The sequence below is a fragment of the Carassius auratus genome, chromosome 12 (genome assembly GCF_003368295.1).
Source record: "Carassius auratus strain Wakin chromosome 12, ASM336829v1, whole genome shotgun sequence".
In the NCBI taxonomy this organism is placed as follows: domain Eukaryota; kingdom Metazoa; phylum Chordata; class Actinopteri; order Cypriniformes; family Cyprinidae; genus Carassius; species Carassius auratus.
In genome coordinates, this window is record NC_039254.1 from 8,016,776 (window position 1) to 8,039,163 (window position 22,388).

Consider the following 22,388-nt stretch of genomic DNA (forward strand, 5'->3'; position numbering starts at 1 on the left):
AATTAGGCCCGAGCAGCAGAAGGGGAGACAGTGGGCAGATTGCTGGGCAGATTTGGTGGTGGTGGTGGGGGGGGGTGTCTGTAGCCAGGAAGAAATTAGACACAGGCACCCGATTGAACCGCTGACCTCCAGGGGAAACCCCTGGTCAGCTCGAGGTTACGGGAGCACAAAGCGGGGTGATGAACTGCGAGAGGTCAAGCATGCATGTGGCTGAAAGAGCGCCTTTGTGAGCTCAGGCATGCACAAAATTTCCCATCAGCCACCAAAGTCACAGGCTCCTCAGGAAGCCAAGGAAGGGGGATGAAACCTGGCGACGGAGTGTTGTAGTGCTTGGGTGTGTGTGTGTGTGTGTGTGAGTGACCTCAGAAAGGACACACACAGACTGCAGCAGTAATCACATTTAATTACACATCAACCAGCCTTGTGAATGAGGTTTTTAATGCAGACTCTCCCTACACACAAAAAGACTGACATGTGCAGCTAAACATTGTCTACCTTTGTCCTCCTAAAATCTATTAAAGCCCTCTCTATTAACAATCAGCATCACTAAAGGCTGCAGATAACGGCCATTATGTTGATAATTGTGAATAAAAGGAACAAAAGATGTTTTTTTGTGCTATGCCTCAATCAACCATTCAACCAAAGGTCGGACCTATTTATAATGGGAGCCAGGTTGAAACTAAAGGCTGAATTCAATAAAAGAAACGAATACCTTCTCTTGTGCCAATAATCTGTCAACGCTCAGTCACTAATCGATTACTTAAGTATTCTAAACAGTGCTGGCGGTGTTTGTTCAATTCCAGTGTCACCTGTTTTAATAGGATTTACTAAATCAAATCATTTCTTTATTGAATTATCATGAGTTTCAAATATATTTCTAATTCATGGTGGTGGGTTTTAAATACAGCAGACAGTGATAAAGATAAAAAAAAAAACAGTTTAAAAGAAAAACCTTTAGGTCTGTGTTCTGCATATGCAAGTTTGTGTGTGACTGAGAATTTAACTAGCTTTAATTAGCTTATAGGCATAGATTGATACACCTACATTTTGCATAACACTGCTGACAATATAAATCAATTAATTGTAACTGACAAAAAGCACTAATAATGATTTATGTATATATATTTTTTACCAAATGCCAAAGATTCAATTTTGAGGGTTGAAGTTTAAGAATTTATCATTATAGAACTCATATTAATCGTACAGTATTTCAAATTTCATGGAAAATATGTCCCTCCAAGTGTATGTGGTGGTTACAGCCCTGCTTTAGGAAGAACATGTGGGAGATGACACAGAATATTAACTGGTACTTGAAAACAGTGCTCATTGTTTCATGGATATTTCTTGTTAAATAAGCAGAACACAGCCTCAGACACATCGACACGTCACTGTGTGGGGGTCAGCAACGTTGTTGGGAATTTTTCCCGCAGTAACTCATATGCACAGGCATAGCGCTGCTCCTTGGCATGTGCATGTGGACAGTAAAAGTGTCAGAATGACATTTACACCATTAGAACGACTAAATCTCTCTACATTACAGATACTGCTATTATGGCTTCGGATGAATCTCTCTCTCACACACACACACACACACGCACACACACACACACACACACATTCAAACACACAAGATGCCAATTGTGAAAGGAAAAGCTGTGCATTCAGTATTTACTTGGCCTGACAGTTATAATTTCAGTTTTCACACAGCTTAAAGATAGGGGGTAATTAAAGTGAGAATGTTTTCCTTTCAGATTAGTTGTCCTGTCCATTTATCAGTTGTCCGACCACATGTGTACAGACGCTGGATGCCTGTGAAGCACTCACTGAAAGTCAGTCTTTCAGAAAGAGCGCCAAATTGTCTTTCCCCATTAAAAGCTGCTCTCCACCCAAACATGGCAAGCGTCTCAGCTTGACAGGCGGCTATTTTACAGGCCTGAAACATTCCTCTGCCTCTCCTAACGTCTTTTGCTGTACCCGACCTATCCCTCCCCCCGTGACTGCCAACTACAGTAGCGTCTGTTAGTACATCTCAATCAGGTCTTCATGTTGAATTGGGCTTAACTAACCCCACTCAAACAGCCATGAAATAGCAGAGAGAAAAAATGTGTCATAAATCTTTACACAGGAAAAAAACCCCTCAGACTCATAAAAAAGGAGGGTGACAAGAGTTGCCCTGATGGGCTGATCTATGTAGCCTCTCCTTTCAAAGTTACGCACAGCCATCCTTATACAACCCCGCCGTATATCAGCCATGGGTGCTGGAGGGTCTGGTCAATGCCGGGGCCTGTTACATGCGACCCTCAGAGAAAGGGCTCCTGTGTCAGCTCCCGCCGAGTTCCTCCAATTAAAATCCTTTTTTGAGACATGGTTATGTGCGAATGCCGACACTTGACTGATTTTTTGATATACAGTCTTGGTAAGGGGCTCCGCATAAAGAAAGAAGGCACCTCATTCCTGTTTGGCAGTGGGGAGTGATTGGGGTGGTTTTGGGTTTCTGTAAAACTAACGAATCATTTAGGGTTCGCTTGATGAAAGTTTATTCTAACTATAATATATTACACCACAAATGCTTTGATTTGGCCTCAGTTTACACAACCTATGGCCACTGCATGCTTCTGGAAATCTTTCTGTGCCGCTTTCAGCCTCTCAATAATACTTTTCTCACTAATTATAACCCTCGCAGTAGCTCAGAAGACAGCGGCAGCTCAGTTCCTTAAAAGAGAAAAGCATAGATCACAGATCGTTTTAGTGACTCCTCCCACTTCCGCCCCACCCACTGAATCATGGCCAATCACAGGCCCATGGCTCAGACCAGATGTGTGGCTCACAGCTGCTCAGGAATTAGTGGGGTACAGCCAGTGCTCCCCTAACATTACTAATTAATCTCTTTTAGATTACTTTTATGGCTCCACATGCAGCAAGTGAGCTACCCATCCCCTGCCCTGTGATTGACCCCATCCCTGGCCACGTATCCTCTTAGCAGTGAATGAGGGGAACAGATGGGGTACAAGAATACCCCCCTTTTCTCACCCAGTTTTCAGTCTTTCTACCCCTCAATCAAATAACCGTATAACCCCCTATCCCCCATTTCTATGGACTATGACCCCTAATCTTTCTCTTCTCCATTAACAGTGCAGCTTTATTAGGCTCCTCTGTTCTAGAGAAGTGAGTGTGCGCTGCATATTAAGAATCTTTTTTTTTGTTTGTTTTTTTGCAAATTGAAAGAAAGTCTTTGTTGACATCATACTGTAAAATTTAAATTATCTGATACTGTTGCTCACTATGGAGAAGATGTTTGTGTTGCTACATTTCAGTCATGATATCTTATTATTTTTTGTTCAGCATGTTTAGATTACGTAATGAATGCATTTTTAAAAAATTGATTACAATATAATGTAAAACTGACCTGGTGGAATGAATGGAGGCATTTACAATATAATGAGTGCATTTATTATGTAATTTTATGTATTTTTCATTTGTTTTTAATTTTTTACAATATCTGTATAGAGCTATTCTTATGTAGCCATAATATTAATATAAATACAAAATTCATAAAGCTAAGTTACATCGACACGCCCTTAGATGGCGATAGGTGTCTTGATTTTTTTTTTTACCATTCATTAGAGAGGATTCGTTCAGAAACACTGACTATAAAAAAATTTAAAATAAGGCACGATTGATGTGCCGCATACTAGCACACTATTATGACAGTTTTTACCATATTTTTCTATGGCAGACATAGTGTGAGTAGTGTTGTATGTTGTTCTTAATACGGGTGATTCATTGAATCATTCAGTCGATTGATTCGCAAACACTGAATCGTTCAGAAAAGAAACGACACTACTGCGTTGCTCTACTCTCCTCTCCTGTCCTCTCCTATTTTGAAGACAACGTATCTGACCAAATTGTGTCAGAACTGTAAGTTAGTCAGTATGAACTTATTGTTTATGTAACTGCTGTATGAAAGCAATCATACTGCCTACATATTAGGCTATTTCTCAGAAATGGGCCAAACCGCCAGTGCTAATTAATAAATCTAACTGACGGTTTTTGAATTACGTTAGCAACGTTATAACAGATATTTTATGTTATAATGTGTGTGCATGTGTGTATACTGTGTGTGTGTATGTGTGTACAGTAGACCTAAAGGTAAACATAGTACCTGGTGTGCCTATATCATGGCCATAACATTTAACTTTTACTTGTGATTTTGTGATATTGCTCAATTGCTGCTACAATGTATTTATAAGTATATGCCACTTTGCAATCATGATATCTTACATTAGCATGTTGTTCAAAACAGAATCAATTAAACTTTATATAACATTATATGGTAACACTTTAGAATAAGGTTCCATTACTTAATGTTAGTTAATGTATTAATTAACATGAACAAACAATGAATAATACATTTATTACTGTATTTATTCATCTTCGTTAGTTAATGAAAATACAGTTATTCATTGTTAGTTCATGGTAATTCACAGTGCATTAACTAAAGTTAACAAGCACAACTTTTGATTTAAATAATGCATTAGTAAATGTTGAAATTAACATGAACTAAGACTTAGAAATGCTGTAGAAGGATTGTTCTTGCTTAGTTCATGTTAACGAAAGTAGTTAACTAACATCAACTAATGGAACCTTATTCTAAAGTGTTACCCATTATATATAGGCTTCATAACAATCCAACATTGCAGGATTTTTGTAGGCCTTTAGTTAAATTGACAATTTGAGGATTAAGTTTTTCGCCCTTATATAAAATGTTTGTGTAATTAAAATAGATTCATAAAACAAGCTCTTTAGTCCCATTGAAAAAGTCCTAGTGCTTCCTTTGGCCAGTTCGTTCCTGCTTACATCGCATCCACGTCATCTTTCTTTTTTTTTTATCAAGTAGCTTCTGTATGGATTTCTTGCATTCAGTGTCTTTCTGCTTTCCAGCATGGTTTTCATTTTTGATTGTTTTGTCAGATCTAATAGGCCCATACACATACACTCACTAAAACACACACATACGATTCAGAAGAAGCATAGCAGCTGAAGTGAGCAGGGATCAAAGAGACATTGGGGATTTTTAATGGCTCCAAATGGCCATACAGTGGTGACAGTGTAGAATCAACATCCATCCATTATCTCTGCATCTGCTTGTAACTCAGCCTTCATGAACACATGCTCGGGAACACACACACACACACTAACACTCACCACACATGCATCTTTACACTCAAACACAAGCAAATACAGACAGGTACACATTCATCCAGAAAAGTGTGTCACACTTGCTCTGGGGTCCTCTGGAATCTCAGGCCCCCTCCTCGCTCTCTCGCACTCTTTTTATTGCCCGTTTCCTCCTCCTCCTCCCTCGTTCTGTGGCGCAGAAATGTGTGAGGATCGCCACAGAGCAGCTGCTGGCAAGAGCTACAGGTTCAGGCCGAAGAGAAACACATTATCCTGTTCTAAACAGGAAATGTCTTCTTAAATAGCCATAAGTAAAGGCTTCACTGCACAGTTGGGCCCTGGAAACACACTGTTTTTTATTTCATGTCGAAAACCGGCATATGTAAACATTATCACACATAAATCTAAACAGTTATTAGTTCACAGTCTGCCTTTTATATATCTTCATAGCACAGAGAACATTTGTGCCTGGAAATGCTGTGAAGCTTATCTATATTGGTGCATTATGTGCATATAAAGTTCCAGATAGTATTAACCTTTAAACTTTGGAAATGTGTGTCTTGAGAAGGCTAAAATAGTTTTAACTTAACATTCTTGTTACATTGATCCCCACAAATTATAATTTTTTGCTTTTTGAAATGTATTCCCATATGTTTTAGAAGCAAAGTAGTAAAAATTATCTTTAGGCATTGTGTACATACAATTGATTTATAAAAAAAAAAATGCACCACTTATGCACTAATAAATAATTTAATAACAATGTTAAATATAATCTTTATCAAGTCTCAAAATGATTTTGCTAGAAATTACTGATTCAAGTTTTTTGTATTTTGTTTTCCTTTTAAATCAATGTTTATTGGTTTTTAGTAAATTAAACCCAAAATAATAAATCAAATAAAAAAATAAAAAAAGGAAAGCGATTTTACTAGTGAGATATTACTAGTACTAATAAAAAGAAAATAAACCCTAATAAAATAAATAAATAAATAGGAAAAGAAAATACAACTCATTGCACTGCAACAGGATAAACAAAATAAAAGTGTGTGTGTATATATATATATATATATATATATATATATATATATACACACACACACACACACACACACACACACACACATAAATATACAAAAGGGAAAGTAGATAAGAAAAATGCATTAAAAAATTGCATTTCAATGTTATTTAGGCAAAATAGTACAGGATTTTAATATCATGTTTATCATTATCAAACATAAAAGTTTATCACTATCGCCCAGAATTTTTATGTCAGTGAATCTCTATTTCCATATGAAATATAAATCACATTGCAGACACACTTCAATATTTAAATTGTTTCTCATTGGCAGAGATGAGATTAAATAAACTTTAGAGTTCCTGCTTCTTGGAGACCCTGGAAATCTCACATTTCCTTTAGAGATCTCAGCAATAACTCAAACATGCTCGGATTTTCTAAGATATCAAAACCTGGTATTCAAAAGTGATTTCTATATGGATTTCTCGTCAAATTCTACTACGACCAAATGAAAAGTTTAAAAATGTAGTTAAACGATTTTAAATGTTTAAAGATTGTGAGTTAAAAAAAAATGAATGAATCATTCACAATAATAGATAGAAAACATTTTTAAGAGTAGCTTAAGTGTCTAAATACTTTTTGGGTCGGCTGTGCTTGTGTATTTTTTGTTTGCCGCTTATGAGCTGCAAATGGCCCTGGTTTTGTGGTCGCCTGCCCATGAGTGAGCGGCCTGCACACATACAGTGGCTATCCACATGAAAGCCTTCAATGTCTCCACAATCTTGCCTTTGTTCTTACGCTGGTCTGATCAAGGGCAGTCTTTGTGAGCTCCCTGTGCCCTGTCTGCGTCTACTTTCAAGGGGATATTTCTCTTCCATATCTACCCCTTTGCTTTCTTCTCTCTCTGAAATTTAGCTCGGTAATTCTTGGCTTTTTCCAGGTAAATGAAAAAAGAGGGCCATGCGATTGATGTGTTTGGCGGTTGTAGGGGACGCGGTGGTGTGGAAAGAGGAAAGTGGTTGAGGAATAAGGCCGTGTCTTCCCTTTGTCATTACATCCTCCTCCCCATTTGTTTTCTTTTTCAAGTGTCCTCAAACAACAGCGTGGCTCTCTTTTTTTTTTGTAATGTAATGGTGCTGCTTATTTGCTGTGAGTCATTGACTTTGTGCCAAAGTCACATTTTCCAGTGAGTTTTGAGCTGTAAACCGCATCAAAGGAGGGGTGGGGTGGGGGTCATTCCTACAGTGAGTGTAAATATTTGGGCATGGAACTCATAGTGGGTGGCACTTTGTGTTCACGAGAGAGGAGTGGCATTGCCCTTGGACACAGAGAGATAAAACCGTTCCCCTCTGTGCTCCGGCACAGGAACCAACCCTTTACCCAGCTCTCCTTCACTGCTTAATTAGCTCTTATGAAATTAGATGAAGCCTGCAGATAGACCTCAAGGGGAATAACTAGTGCTCTGGGTCTCATTGCGGTGACCCAATATTCTGATCAGGGCCTGATTCATGAAAAATCTTAAGATTTGCTACTAGTTACAAAATTCTAAGAAAATTCTTAGAAACCTGGGTGTTTCCTCTTAAAATTAAAGAAAAGATCCTACTAAAGGAAAAAATAATTCAGAAACCATCTCAACTCTTAAAAGAGGTCTTAAAGGGTTAGTTCACCCAAAAATGAAAATTATGTTATGTAATAGACCTCCGTTAATCTTCGGAACACAGTTTAAGATATTTTAGATTTAGTCCGAGAGCTTTCTGACCCTCTATTGAAAATGTATGTACGGTATACCGTCCATGCCCAGAAAGGTAGTAAAAACATCATCAAAGTAGTCCATGTGACATCAGAGGGTCAATTTGTTGAAGCATCGAAAATACATTTTGGTCCTAAAATAACATAAATTATGACTTTATTCAGTATTGTCTTCTCTTCCGGGTCTGTCGTGAGCGCGTTCAAGGCGCTGCTGACGTGTTTTCTGGTGCGCCCAATAACAAAGATAACACGTCAGCAGCATTGTACGTCAAAAAAACGATTTGGACATATATCAGAGTATTTTGTACCAAATACACACTTCCGGGTTTCTAACACTTTTCGGAAAGTTTTTTTCAATCGTGGCTCTTCATTACGTAATGAATGGTGGAACTCCTAATATGGGCAATTCTCCCAGATCTAAAAATCTAATCAGTTTGGATAATAAGGTATCTCTAACTATTTAAGTCTTTTAAAGTGCCCACGATTGTGATTTTGAAAAAAAAGTAATTTCACTCTCCTTAAGCCACACAATTTGAGGTACCACTCTTACATCACAAATTGTATGGGAAGATTTACATTTTTTATTTAAATTTCTAGTCCGAAAAGCTTTACAATTTGAAACACGCAACAAGTAATTAGTTATGCCGCAGTTTAATACTCAAAGTTAGAGGCTAAGTATGAGCGATACTAGTAGTAGTGATTTGGCTAGCACTACTAATAAATGTAAAATGCACATTGATAAAAAAAGCTTCTATAAAAACCAGCAAGATGTAGTGAACATTCGTGCCCTGAACATCCTAAAATTGATTCAACTGCACCCTAAAGCAGTGTTGTACATAACCACTACCATAGTCTATATCTAGACAAAAGGAAAATCAGACCTCGGTTTGTCTACAGGGACTGTTTAGCGCAGTTGAAGCCTGTTCTGTCAATAACTATGATTATCAGCTTGCTGAGGTCATGCTACAGAAAGAAGAGGGGCCTTGGGGTGTCAGAGGTGGGGCGCATATGCCCGCAAGGTATATGGACCTGCACATCTACAACATGTGGGTGTACTTATATGCGACCTTACCAGAGTCACCCCAAGCCCTGCCTACCAGGGCTCTAATCATAGTCTCCATGTCCTCAAGCTATGTGGTCAGCAGACATTCTGGCTGCAGAAGAGAAACTTCAGCTGCCCGCATAATTTTCTCCCTTTTTAGCTGAATCTTGCGGGTGACCTCGGCCTGGCCTCTCGCTCAACCCAGCCTCCGCACGTCTAGCACCCCACCAAAACAACGTTAAGTTCTCTCTTGCTCAGAGACTCCAGTCCAACGTAGACTTCCAGAGTTCAGCCAATCGTTTTGTATCAAGGCAATAAATCTGAATTGTTATTGTTCGGCCTACTATTAGCAAGCCAGTACACGTCTGTGCGTCAGAGCACGCTGCATGCGCGAGCCACAGGTTGCACATTTGGTTTTAATTGCGGCCGTTTCAGTCCAGGGCAAATGGAAAGCACATGGAAACCCCTCCACCTGCCTTGAGTCAGCTACTGACAGAAACACAGCAAATCACACTGACAAGAGGAAGGGAAGCACTGAAAGAGAGAGAGAAAAAACGATAGTGAGTTGATAGAGGGCGTGCAGTGAATAATTAATGATGGATCTGAAAGGAAAATAATCTTTAAAAGGTAACGGAGAACAATTAAGGCTTCAAGACTAATGAAGTTCAAGCAGGCAAGTTTGTGCAGGTAGGGGGCGCTGTACGGTCTGGGTTTTTCATTGGCCACACAGGATCCTTGTGTGCAGTTTGGAAATATGCCTATGCCTATGCCTGGCTTCCTTGATAAGAAACACATGCAATTCGGACAAAGAGACTCCTCTTGTATGATTCCCTCTGCTGAGGTGAGAACATAAACAGGCCAATTCAAATTAAAGAAGCCGGTGTCAAAATATTTAAAAACCCACCCAACCTGGGCTAAACCGATTTCAACAGAAACAAGACCGCTGCCTTCTGAGATACCGGCGTAGATGCATGACAAAAAAGACTCTTTGATCTGGCAACAGAAGCAAGTGCTGAAAACTGTTTTATGGAGAGATAAAACAGTAAGGTGATTACAAAGAGTAAGAAAAAATATGACAGATTTCCATCAGCTTCTTGTTATCAGAAAGGCTTTGAATGACCTTGATATGCAGTTCAAATCAAGCACTGTGTTTTATGTGAGAGTGATTCCTGCATTTCATACTTTGAACCTTTACTGTTTAAAGGTCACTGGCATTTCTACATTCCACGCATAATGCATGCTTTTATCATATGTGGAGCATCCTGTGTTGTGTTACTGCTTACAGAGGCAGACGGCTATCATGTGTGAGGTTAAAATGTTTTTACAACTAAAAATAGTGTCTGCGGGGAAAAAAAATGTGTGTTTGCTGACAAGTTTCATTCATGCTGGGTTTGACTAACTGTATGAACAAGCAACCTTTTACAAGCCACAGATTTGAAAAGTTCTTGGAAGCTTTTTGGAAATTGGAAGGCACATACTTTTTCCAAGTCTGTCACATAAAGCATATTCCGCACATTGACATACAACATGCTTGTGGGTTACAAATACTTCAATTTTTAATTTATCTTTCCAAGACAGGCTTGTAAACAGTATTTGCCTGTTTCCGCATCAGAAAAATATATATTAGTATTTTATTACTGTGACAGAGTACAGTAATTTTGACTTTATTTCTCACAGTTGCATCTTTATTTCACATACATTTTTGTTTATATCTCACAGACAATTGACACAATTTCAGTATCTCATGATTATAACTGCTATAAGTGTGATGACTATATTTTAAAATGTGAGTTTATAGCTCACAACTTCAACTTTATTGCTCATAACTGCAAATTTATTGTAATTGTAGCTTCATTTTAGAATGTGACTTTACATCAGTAGCAATTTTTTTAATACTATAACTCACAATATAATTAAAAAAAATCAAAATTTTAACATTTTACTTTAAAATTATACATTTGTTTCTTCCAGTTATGACTTTACACATCAAAAACTATATTTCACAGTTGTGGAATTGTGATTTCTCATAATGTCACATTACCTAGGTAATTACAATTGTGACTATATTTTAAACTGTGACCCTGCATCTCATAGTTGCGACTATATCATACTTTAACTCCTAGTTTCTTGTAACAGTGACTTTACATCTCTTTATATATTTATATCTATGTTGTTAGATTTCACAGCAACTTAATTTCACGTAACTGCAACTTTATCATGTGACTTTAATTTATAATAACTGCATCTCACAATAACTAACTTGCAATAAGATTTTATATTTAAAAAGGAAAAGTAATTTATACTCTAACAGTGTAAATTCATTTCTTGTGATTGTGACTTAATATATCAAAATTTGACTATATTTCACTGTTGTGATTTCTAATAATTGCAGATTTACAGAGTCTTATTTAACTACATTAAAACTGGAGTAGTTGCTGCATTTTTATCTGGCTGCAATTTGTGTAAACTAGATCTCAGATTAATTGGTGGGCACAAGGGGCATCCTGCACCAATCAGAAGCCATTTAGTGCTCATCTCCCATCTCATTTAGGGTCATTTAACTCCATACCTAAGACCACTCTTCCCCGTACACAAACCCTCCCGCTCCCTTCAACTCTTCTGAGGTCACAGCCAGCCTACCAAATGAGTTTCAAATGTTCATGTTATTTATGATTAGGTATCAATTCACTCTACAAATCCCTTGCAGATGTTTTTGTCACTGCAATCCTCTTCCACATACATAGGCTTGTGTGTGTGTGTGTGTGTGTGTTAGAGAGAGAGGGTCTTGTATGAATTATACATACAGCAGGTGTTACTGTTTACCACTAAGCCTTGAGCCTGGGTTATACATCACAGGCGTGGCAGTATCATCTCAGTTCAGGCACAGACGAAAATACATTTACAGTCTGACCCACCCCCAAAAAGGAAAATCAACAAGAACTGCTAAAGTTTGTTGAACAAATCAACAAAAACAATGATTGAATGAGAATTTCAACTAATAAATCAATATTGAATTTTATTTTATTTATACTCCACATTTTATATCATTGCTCCTTTTTCCCTTTTTTTTAATTCTTATTCATTGACTTGGATATTTATACAGTTAAATAGAACACAAACCAAATCATCTTGCTGTTGTTTCAGCCTGCACTATACTTTAACACCAGTAGGTGGGGTCGTCACTGTGGCTTTCTATCTTTCATACTCTTATTTTTGATGTGATTGTTGATGTTATTTTAAATTCTATTTTAGATTAGATTTGAGATTTTTTTTAACATGGAATCAGAAAACCTTTGAAACAATGACATTCAATCCCTCTTATTTTTCACCCCTCCTGCCTTCATTCTAATTAAGTCCACATTCACAAATCCAGGGATGGATCCTGATGGATAAAATAATTCCCTCCCACTATATTTCACTTAGAATATCCTGTTTAGCAAAGATATATTTCAAATAATAGAATTGTAAACATGAGCTTGTTGCTTTGAGACTTTTGCACTTTAACGTGAACATTTATTTTATGTTATTAGAGTTATTTAAGCTGGACATGCAATTATGTCTTTCTTCATAAAAGTAGGTTTAATAGTAATGTGACTGTGAATTTTAAGAAGAGGGACTGAATGTTGCAGGCCTCACCATTCGACTCATTATACAATTCCCCTGTGGCCTCCCCTAGAACATCTCTCTTACTGAAACTTACCCTTTCAGATCTCATCAGTCATAGGTTACCCCCACTGACAGGTCTGCCTTGAGATTGACGCACACATCTTTAAACACACATACACTTCCTTATTGCTTCTTCCCTGTAAGGCATTCACAGTCAAGCTAAAGACACACCACACACATACACCGGTGTCCTTTGGGGTCCTCCACACGCCAGGTCTGTGCAGTTCTGAGAGGCTGAGACAGGACTTAAGGCTCAGAGGACATGAGGAAGAGAGCACACATGACCTTCCCCAAACCCTTTTTCCCTTTGCCTCAACATCTGGTTTGGTTATCCCTATCCCTGCCTGTGATCGCACTCATACAGACACTACCTCAACAAAACACACATGCACACACATGTGCACCACCTCTTGCCCTCCGTCCATTAATCGTATCGGCCACATCATGCCCTCTGCTTTCGCTGTGATTGGTAAAGTAAACCCAAGACGTGAAAATGATGAATGAGCTGCTCTGCTACGGAAACGACAGTCGAGCAGAACCTCAACCTCAGCCAGACCCCACTGTGCCGACCCCACTCTTCTCCCAGAAACCCTTTTCTCCCAATAGGGAAGACACACCTGTCCTCCTTACATGTCACAACGGTTTACAGGCAGGAGTTTTTCAGCCTTTTATTGGAAGCATCTGAGTCGAAGCCTTGTTAGAGACAGGACCTGCGAAAGGCCATTACTGCTTCCAAAAACAGCATCTTACAGTAAATGCAGTTAATTTGAGACCAATTATGATAAACTCTGCACCACTTTTGTTTCTCAGTAGAAAAAAAAAAGTCTCAAGATGATGCATTTTCGTCATTAGATTTTTTTTCAGTAGTGCAGTGGATTGTAATGATTCGGTGGGATGAGAGCATTGCGCTGTCGTTGTGAATAATAAAAACATCAACTAACTGTTGTCTCGAAAGACAATGTGGGGTTCATTTTCAGCCATCTTGTCGTCAACAATCACACTGTTATTTCTCAGCCTAAACACACCACACACTGCCGCAGCTTTCGCCTAGAACGATGATCATCTCACTGAACCGTAATTCTGTCCCTTGAATTTCACTGAGGCTGTAATAATTAAGAACAGTACACAATCACTGAATGAAAGTTGAGATGTAGATGAAGCTGATGCACTACAAATGCTATACAAAACAATAATCCATATAGCCTGTGTGTGTTTGTTTAATTATACTACATTTATTTATTTTCTTGCCCTAGTTCATAGAGTTATTCAAGTTTTTGTTTTACTCCCAAAAAAATAAAAAAACACATGCAGATCCGTAGCATTTACCCCATCTTTGATGTACGCTTGATGTTGATTTGTGTAAATATAAAATCCCCAAAATGTTTTATAGCAACAGCTGACCTCAGCTGACTCCGAAAGAAGCACTCGTTCGTCAGTCAAATTTTAATTAGCCATCAGCAGTTTTATGCCTGGCTGAGTGCATAGTTGCGCGCGCAGACTAGACTACAGAGCCGGAGAGAAAAACTTTGGTACAACAAACATGGATTATACAGACCTAGCTCACGTTTCGTCCTTGTGAGTTTCTGAAACCACACATGAAAATTCCCGTGTGTGCCGTGCCAAGTTCTGACAGACAAATTTGTCCGGTACGGTGTCGTTCACACAGCATAGGCCTGTTAACTGAAAAGGCGGTTATGATTCGTGTGAATTCGATTAGAGAAAGCTATTGAGAAGCCTGTGAATTTGTTTACAGAATGCTGTTGTCCCACCAACAGTGTATAAAGGTAGCCGCATTAAGTATTAATCACCCTAATACAAGATTGACAAGCATTCTGCTGTTGTATGAACATGGCCATATCTTTTTATATAAGTTTCTGAACACAGCACAGGCTTTACCAATGTGTAAATGTGGACGGGGTTTGTATTAATAAGTTTGTGCTTCTGATATCAAAGAGCCAATAACTTCAGAACTAGTCTTTTTATCTTATTAGTTATTGGTTCTTTGAGTTATAGTATGCTTTATACAATTAACTATTTGAATAGGTCAAGTAAATCATTGATTTCTCATGATATGTCCCCTGTAAGGTAATTAATGAAAGATTTTTTTAAAAGTGATCTAAGACTTTATGAAATTAGATACTGTATGAAAAATATATTGTAGATTAACTTTCAGTGTTAAAAAGGAATTAATAAATGATCGATCCAAAACATTTATTATTAAATTAGTTATTTTATTCTGAGACAATATTACATTATGTTTCTCACTTTTAGCAACACACAGATTAATCCATATTGTAGGAATTTTTAGGGAGTCAGAAAAATGCATCGTTTTTTGACACACATGATGTCTGTCTTCCCCCAGGAATCATCCGGTGAGACTTCATGGGGATTCTTTGGATAAAATCGTATTGTCATCATAAAAGTCGTATCAGTTTAAATGGAGAGGTTCAAACTCTGGTTTGCTTTTTATTCTCTGTTGCGCTGCTCTCTGTTCTGTACATGCATGTTGAGTCAATGTATCGTAATACATCCCCAGGAATCATAATTATATTAGTTTGAATAGATGTCAGGGGTGTGCATGTGTGTGTTGGGGGTGGTGGGGGGGGGGGGGGGGGGGGTTAGAGAGGGAGGCTCATCCCATTTTGTGGAAATGCTGAAACTCCAGGAGGTCTGACAGCCAATTAAATAAGCACCAATCCAGCTCCACCCTACCCCCACCCACCCACCCTTAGCTCCAAGACCCCCTGCACCTCCTATTCAACACTCATTCCTCACTCAGAGAGGCAGACAGAGAAAAAGCGAGATAGTGAGACTAAAGGAGTGAGAGACCAAGGGAAAGAGAGATCTCTATTGTCATCACTGTCTGTCAGTCATAGCCATGGGCCTTGGAGGTAAAGCAGATAGACCAAAGAGCAGAGAAAGGCCATTGAGTCTTCGGATATGTTCGGTACCTTACAAGCCTGTGGGGTGTTTTTGGTGGGGATTCAGCAGAGGAAAGAATTCGGCTTAAAAAAAAAAAAAGCAGTCACTGGCCAGGACACCTGTAAGGCCGGAGAAACTGATTGACCCCAGCACATTTTTATAATATGATAAGCAGCAGAGGCAGAAGATAGTTTTCGGAAGTAATTTTGATCTGTGTCAAATCAGTCTTAAAATCTAATTTTCTTGGATAGCCTGAATAATTTTTATTTTATATAAAACTAAACACTTTTATGACAAGCATTACTCTCAGAAGGAAAGAAGAGAAAGTGACTTGCAGATCTGTTTGTGCCAATCTTTCACGGAAATTTTTATTGCTGTCAAAACATTTGTAAAGGGCTTAAAAGTGTGTGTGTGTGGGGGGGGGGGGGGTAAAGACAGAATGAGAAACAGAAAAGAAAGAATTTAGCATTGCATTAAATGTTCCCCAGATCAGTCTCTGATTATCAGTCAATATATCAATACAATGAAAAAGTCTTAAAGTGTAGTGAATGGACATTCATCATGGCCACTGCACCATTAGAATCTGCAGTTAGTCTGTTCACATCCTCCGGTCATTACATGCAGAGCTCAGACAACCACAGGAAACTGAAAACTATGAAGAGAGAAACCCCACACAAGAGAAAACATGTTCAGGAACAGTATCACTCAGTTGTATTCTGTGTTTGGCAGTCTTCTAAAACTGCTTCAGTACTGATACAGTGCAACTTTGAAAAAATTAAACTTGCAGTGCGGAGCCAGGGTCATTGAAAACCACATATTTTAGAGTTGTGACAAAAACATTGGGTAAAAACAGACATGCTTCTGGTTTGACTTATTTCATTACCTACAGAGTATGCTTGGGTTAATTTTGTGATGTTTTTAACATGTGTTTACCATTTTATGTATTAAGAGTTTAATCTGAAATCACACCCTATTTGTCAAAAGAAAAGAAAGAAAGAAACGGAATGAGAACCGATTTCCTTTTTTTTTTAATATTAAGTTACGTTGCTTTAAATATGTTTAAATCCATAGCCAAAATAACCAAAGAAGAAGAAAAAAACACATTTCCAGAAAGGATTTAGAAATGTATTTGGATTTACTTTAAAAGGCCGGTTGAATGAGCACGGCGTCAGACTTGTGTTTAACCGGCTCTCCTGTGCTTTACAGGGCAGGATTCTGTCGACTGATAGCCGCTGTTTTCTGGACGTTCGATAGACCTAATGGCAAGAGAACATTATTTAAAACATCGAGTTTGTGAGCTTTAGAATAAGTTTATCATATATATAAAAATAATAATTTACGAATAGTCCTAATACAATAGTTGTTATTAAAAGGCTAGTTATATATATATATATATATATATATATATATATATATATATATATATATATATATATATATATATATATATATATATATATATATATATATATATATATATATATATATTTATATAATCTTATTATAATCAAATTATTATTATCTAGATTGGTGGCATTGTTGTAAACTTGCTGAATACACATCGACTGTTTTTGACCATTTCAACAACAAACAAAAAAAAAGGGAAAAAAAAGAAAGCATTTGCTTAAGTTTTGAGTTTGACGATTTTCCGTCATGTCTCCACTTTAAATAGCCAGCTGCAAGTTCTTTGTCTTCGGTTGGCCTCCAATATTTCTTATAAATCCATAATGAATTTTAGAAGGCGTTTTGAAGTGATATTTTAGTTCTCAGCTGGACACCTCAGACACAAAGGGAAAGGTATGAGGCATGCCTCAGGGGGGCGAGAGAGTCTCCTGCCTGAGAGTTCAGAGTTTTCCATAGAGCCCTTACGATTATGGATGGACCTTCTGTCTTTATACGGGTCGGCCTGAATTAGGCTACATATAAATATAGGGGAAACACTGTAAAATCAGTTTTATTAACAGTGAACCAACAAACACATAGGCTATCAGTAATATTTATAGCCTTATATTTCTGCATATCCAATAGTCTAAGATATGGTATTTTAAGAGGTTCGTGAACTAATTCCTGGCCATAATTTTCAATTTACTAAGTTAGAATTTTTTAAAAAGGACTTCATAAAAAAGAATAAACGTAAAATAAATAAATACTTGAGTAAATATTTATTATTTATTTTTCTTATCGCTTTGCCCTAAGCATTGAATCCTTGGTAAACTATGCTTTCATAACAACACAAGCTATATGAGCATTTAAAATGTCACACATTAACTTCTCTTATATCTTCTACGCGTGTTAACAGTCCACAAGCATACAAACAAATAAATTAAAGTTGACTTGTTGGTAGGCCTAATTGTGAAATGGCCTTAGTCTATATTTTATGTTTAGGCCTATGTATAAAATCACCACATTTTAATTCATAAAAAAAAAACTGGATTAGAATATTAAGAACAAAATCAAAGTCTTTTCGGAAGCTTTTCTAATGGTTCTACACTATAAACATCCCAACTACAGTTGGCAGCGCGATGTATTGTCAATGAAGTGAAAAGACTGATAACACGGACTATATGAGAGGCCCTGTACTGGCCAGCAGCCTGCATAAATTAATGAATGTTTTATACATCAAGTACCCACGTCAATCTGGAAAATCTACAAAACACAGATGTGTCTTTGGTCTTTTGAAAATAATCGAGGAAAAACTGGTCATTTGGCCTTCATACTCTACTGGCCGTCGTCGGACTAAGGTTTTGGGTCATAGTCAGTCTTGCGTGACATTTTTTTTTTCTTTTGAAAGATCGAGTAATTGTAAAACACAATGTTCCATTAGACATAATACCACAAAAATGCGCAAATTGACTGTCTAGATTTATTCTAAATTTTGTATTTTCCCTTAAGAATATTCCGCACCTTTCAACGTCATCGTATTCATAAAAAAGCCTTCTGCTCGAGTCAGTGTGAATTAACTTCAGAAACTCGTCACTGGCTCGCTGCAGGGCAGTCTATTGTTATAAATAAAGAAGAAAACAAGGCATATTAAATATTCTTTATTTGGTCCTGCAGTCTTGTTTTTGTGAAGTGCTGGAGGTAAACTGGTTTTGCTGTCTCTCTGTGTCCCCAATAGGAACCCCCAATTTATTAATTATCTAAAGAACTGTTAATCTCAAAATTACAAAACATAAAAACAAGTAGCCTATAGGGTTAATGTAAAATTATTACCAAACCCACATCAACCCTGTTCCACATAAGCAAAAGTCCACAATGAATTTAATATGCCTGCACAAATATAAAAACATAATATGGGCCTATGTAAATACATACATACACACACACACACGTGTATGTGTGTGTGTGTGTGTATATATATATATATATATATATATATATATATATATATACATATACATATGCACACACACATAAATATGTCCACAAACTAAAGTAGAATAAAAAGGCTTGTATAGTTTGTTTTAGATTCGGGGCAAGATATGTTTCCTGAATTATCTGAGGCCTATTCTATAATGTTGAATTGAATTTGCTTTTGTGCAACATAAAACAAAAAAATGATATAAACACACATGTTCAAAAATGTTCAATTATGGCACACACACAAAGCTTTTTTAGTTAAGCAGTTGTGTCACCCACAAAATTTTTTAATTTTGCCATCAAACAAATGTTTTTATTTAAACTCGTTATAGTGTTCTAAAATTTCTCCAATAAGCTCTTAATCAACACTTTTTTTATTATTATTATCCATATCGATATAAAAATCTAAAAGATCTTAAAGAATACGCTTTAAAAATAAACAAAAACTGTGTAGCATATATATATATATATATATATATATATATATATATATATATATATATATATATATGCATACAGATAGACAGACAACAAAATATGACTCACAACTGTTTGTTAACTACGCAGAAATAATGTAACAAAAATACCTTACGATCAGGGAAATGGATTTTATTTTACACACTAAGAAACAATCAGATAACACTATGTTGTACCAGAAAACATGATTTGCAAAGGTTAAAAAAATGAATAAATAAATATACAATAAAATGTAAATCAAGCGCGATATATAAAAAAATAACTCTGGACCATTTCAGTTCCAGAATCCAGATCGCAATTGTAGGCTATATGCGTGGATTTCAAATAAAATAGCACAAGGTATAGTGTATTCTTTATTTGAGAGTGTTTTGGCTCAGATAATTCAAATGCATTTTTTTTTATTTAAGATAGGCTAATTGATCTATAGCCTAGGCTTTATCGGCCGACTATGAAAACAACACCAGTAAATGTTTGTCTTGCTATAGATCGCGTTGTTTGCATTAATAAAAGCTAGTTTACAGCTTGTGCATATTACCAATGATTCAAACAATTGTACTCTAAGAAATTTGTGTATACGCATATAATTATTCACATATGTTCTTTTGACAACAGTCAGTAATGTAATTTAAATATAAGCTAAATAAATAAATCACTGTGTCCCACCTTAACGGCAACGCGACCTCCGAGACATCTTCTGCATACAAAACATCCTTGACGCGAAATCGACACATTTTAATCACACAAAATGTATATATTTTTTTTTTTCGAATTTTGTTGATTGGCGCGATTACATTTCACGTTACATTATCGTGCGATTAATATCCCAACTCAAGCGAAACAAAACAAGCGAGCGCGACATTCGAAACTCGCGCTCTTGTTGGTCATTATGACGCACCAAAGCTTCCGCGCGTGCTGGACTAGTTGTGCTATTTGGAAACATTTACAAATAGTCGACATCCTTGATCATGTTGCATTACACCATGGGAGCGCTACGCAGTGAAAAACGTTCAAGCTCGCGTTGTCAAGTGCCATTTATAGGCTTTATAAAGACTACATGTAAAAAACAAATCTCGAACAAAACTGTGAAATAAGCTTTAGCTCTCCCTCTGATCCAGATGATGCCGTCCGCTCTGCAATCTTCCTCAGTGTTGTATTCCACAGCGACGATCTAGACGTCTCAAAAAACGCAATAGACTACATTTAGCGTGTTGCATATCTTCCGCTGTGAGGTGCACCGTCGTCCATTTCCACAACAGGGTTTGGAGCACCGGAGACACGCCATTCTTCTTAACGCAAATTCACGGGCTTCTTTAGGTAGCAGGGTTGGAGAGGAGTCGTGCAAGGGGATCTCCCCTCCCCAACCCAGCCGCTGAGGTGGAGAGGGGGAGGGGAAACCCGCTGGATCTGCGGGAGGGAGCCCTTGGCCAGCCGCGCAAAAAGGAATTCCCACCAAACGTAGCCCAGATTTAAGGGGGATCTGTAGACTCGATAGGCACAAACAACTGCCATGTTATATGTGCATTCCGCTCGTGCCACAATTTTATTTAGACCTAATAAAACACAGCGTTGAAGAGTTTGTTCTAATATAGGCCTACAGGGAAAGGTGTGAGGGATGTATAAAGTAATTTGGAAATTAATGCGATTTGTCCACAAATAGATCACAGGGCGATCATACGTAGCATAGTCTATTATCCCAGTAAGAACCGACTGAAATGTAACAGAATTTAAATTCGACTCGAGCCTAATTTTGTTTCAAAGAAAACTGACTCTATGTAGGAGCTTTAACATCGTGTCCACCTTAAAACATGCGCGCACACACTTTCAAGTGGAGAGAGCTCACGATGGTGGTTAATGCCCAGGTCAGATGTTCTGCTTGGCCACTTTTTGGAAATTCAAGATCATTTGCTAGCTCATCGATTTGTAGAAAATGATAGAAGGGGCAATATAATATTAGAGAATGACTTTATAATAAATTATGTGATGAAATCATCAACAGATCACTTGCAATCTATTGGTGATGATATTTAGACTAATGTGCCTTGCGCTGCTTTATTTAATTTTATTTTTATAAAATGATTTTACATGCCCTTATTGTATTTTGGTTGTATTTTATATTGGATCTAGATTTTTAGGCTCTACTATTGGTGTTATCTGTATGCACCATGCGTCTGAGAGTGACGCAATTTCATTTCTCTGTATGTAGCTACATGTGGAAGAACGGACAATAAAGCAGACTTGACTTGATCATCTGCTTGTGTGAAAGTATGAATAAGATACGATTTCTAACAGTTTTTCTGTGCAATAACCCCTTAAACATCGTTTAACGTAAAAACACTTGTTATTGCTATAAATGAACAATTCTGTACAACGTTAACTACTAAAAAAATCGAGACATGGTTATTTGGAAAGTATTGGGAGTTGGGGTTTCGCATTTCAAATGAATTACTCTCGGCTTTCCAACAGTCGCAGTTCACACCTATGTAAACGCACCCCGGAGGGCAACAGATTTATTTGCAAGAGAACTATTTTACCCCTCCTTCTTACCCTCGACTCGGTGATGGATGGACGATCTCTCTTTGTCTAAATGCAAATAGACTTTAACCCTGAATTAATGGATAACTCCGTAGAGGGGTGATTACTCGACTTTCGGGTTGATCTGCCTTTCTCGTAGTCCGTCTGTCACCAGCTACATTACAATTGATCATTTGACGCACATTTTGTGAACCCCTGAATGTGCGAATTACTAGATGGTTGAGTTGCATTGACAATGTCCCTCTTGGACTGGTTTATTAATCAACTGGACTATCTATCTAATTTTTGTTGTGAACAGAACATGTCAACTATGGATGGATGGATAGATAGATGGCCTAAACATTTGTATTTAGAGTTAATCAAAAATATAGTGTTGTACTTTCTTTTCCAAAACCATGCTACATATTTTAGGCTATTTGTTTGGCTGGTGTTCTGTATTTCGAGATTACA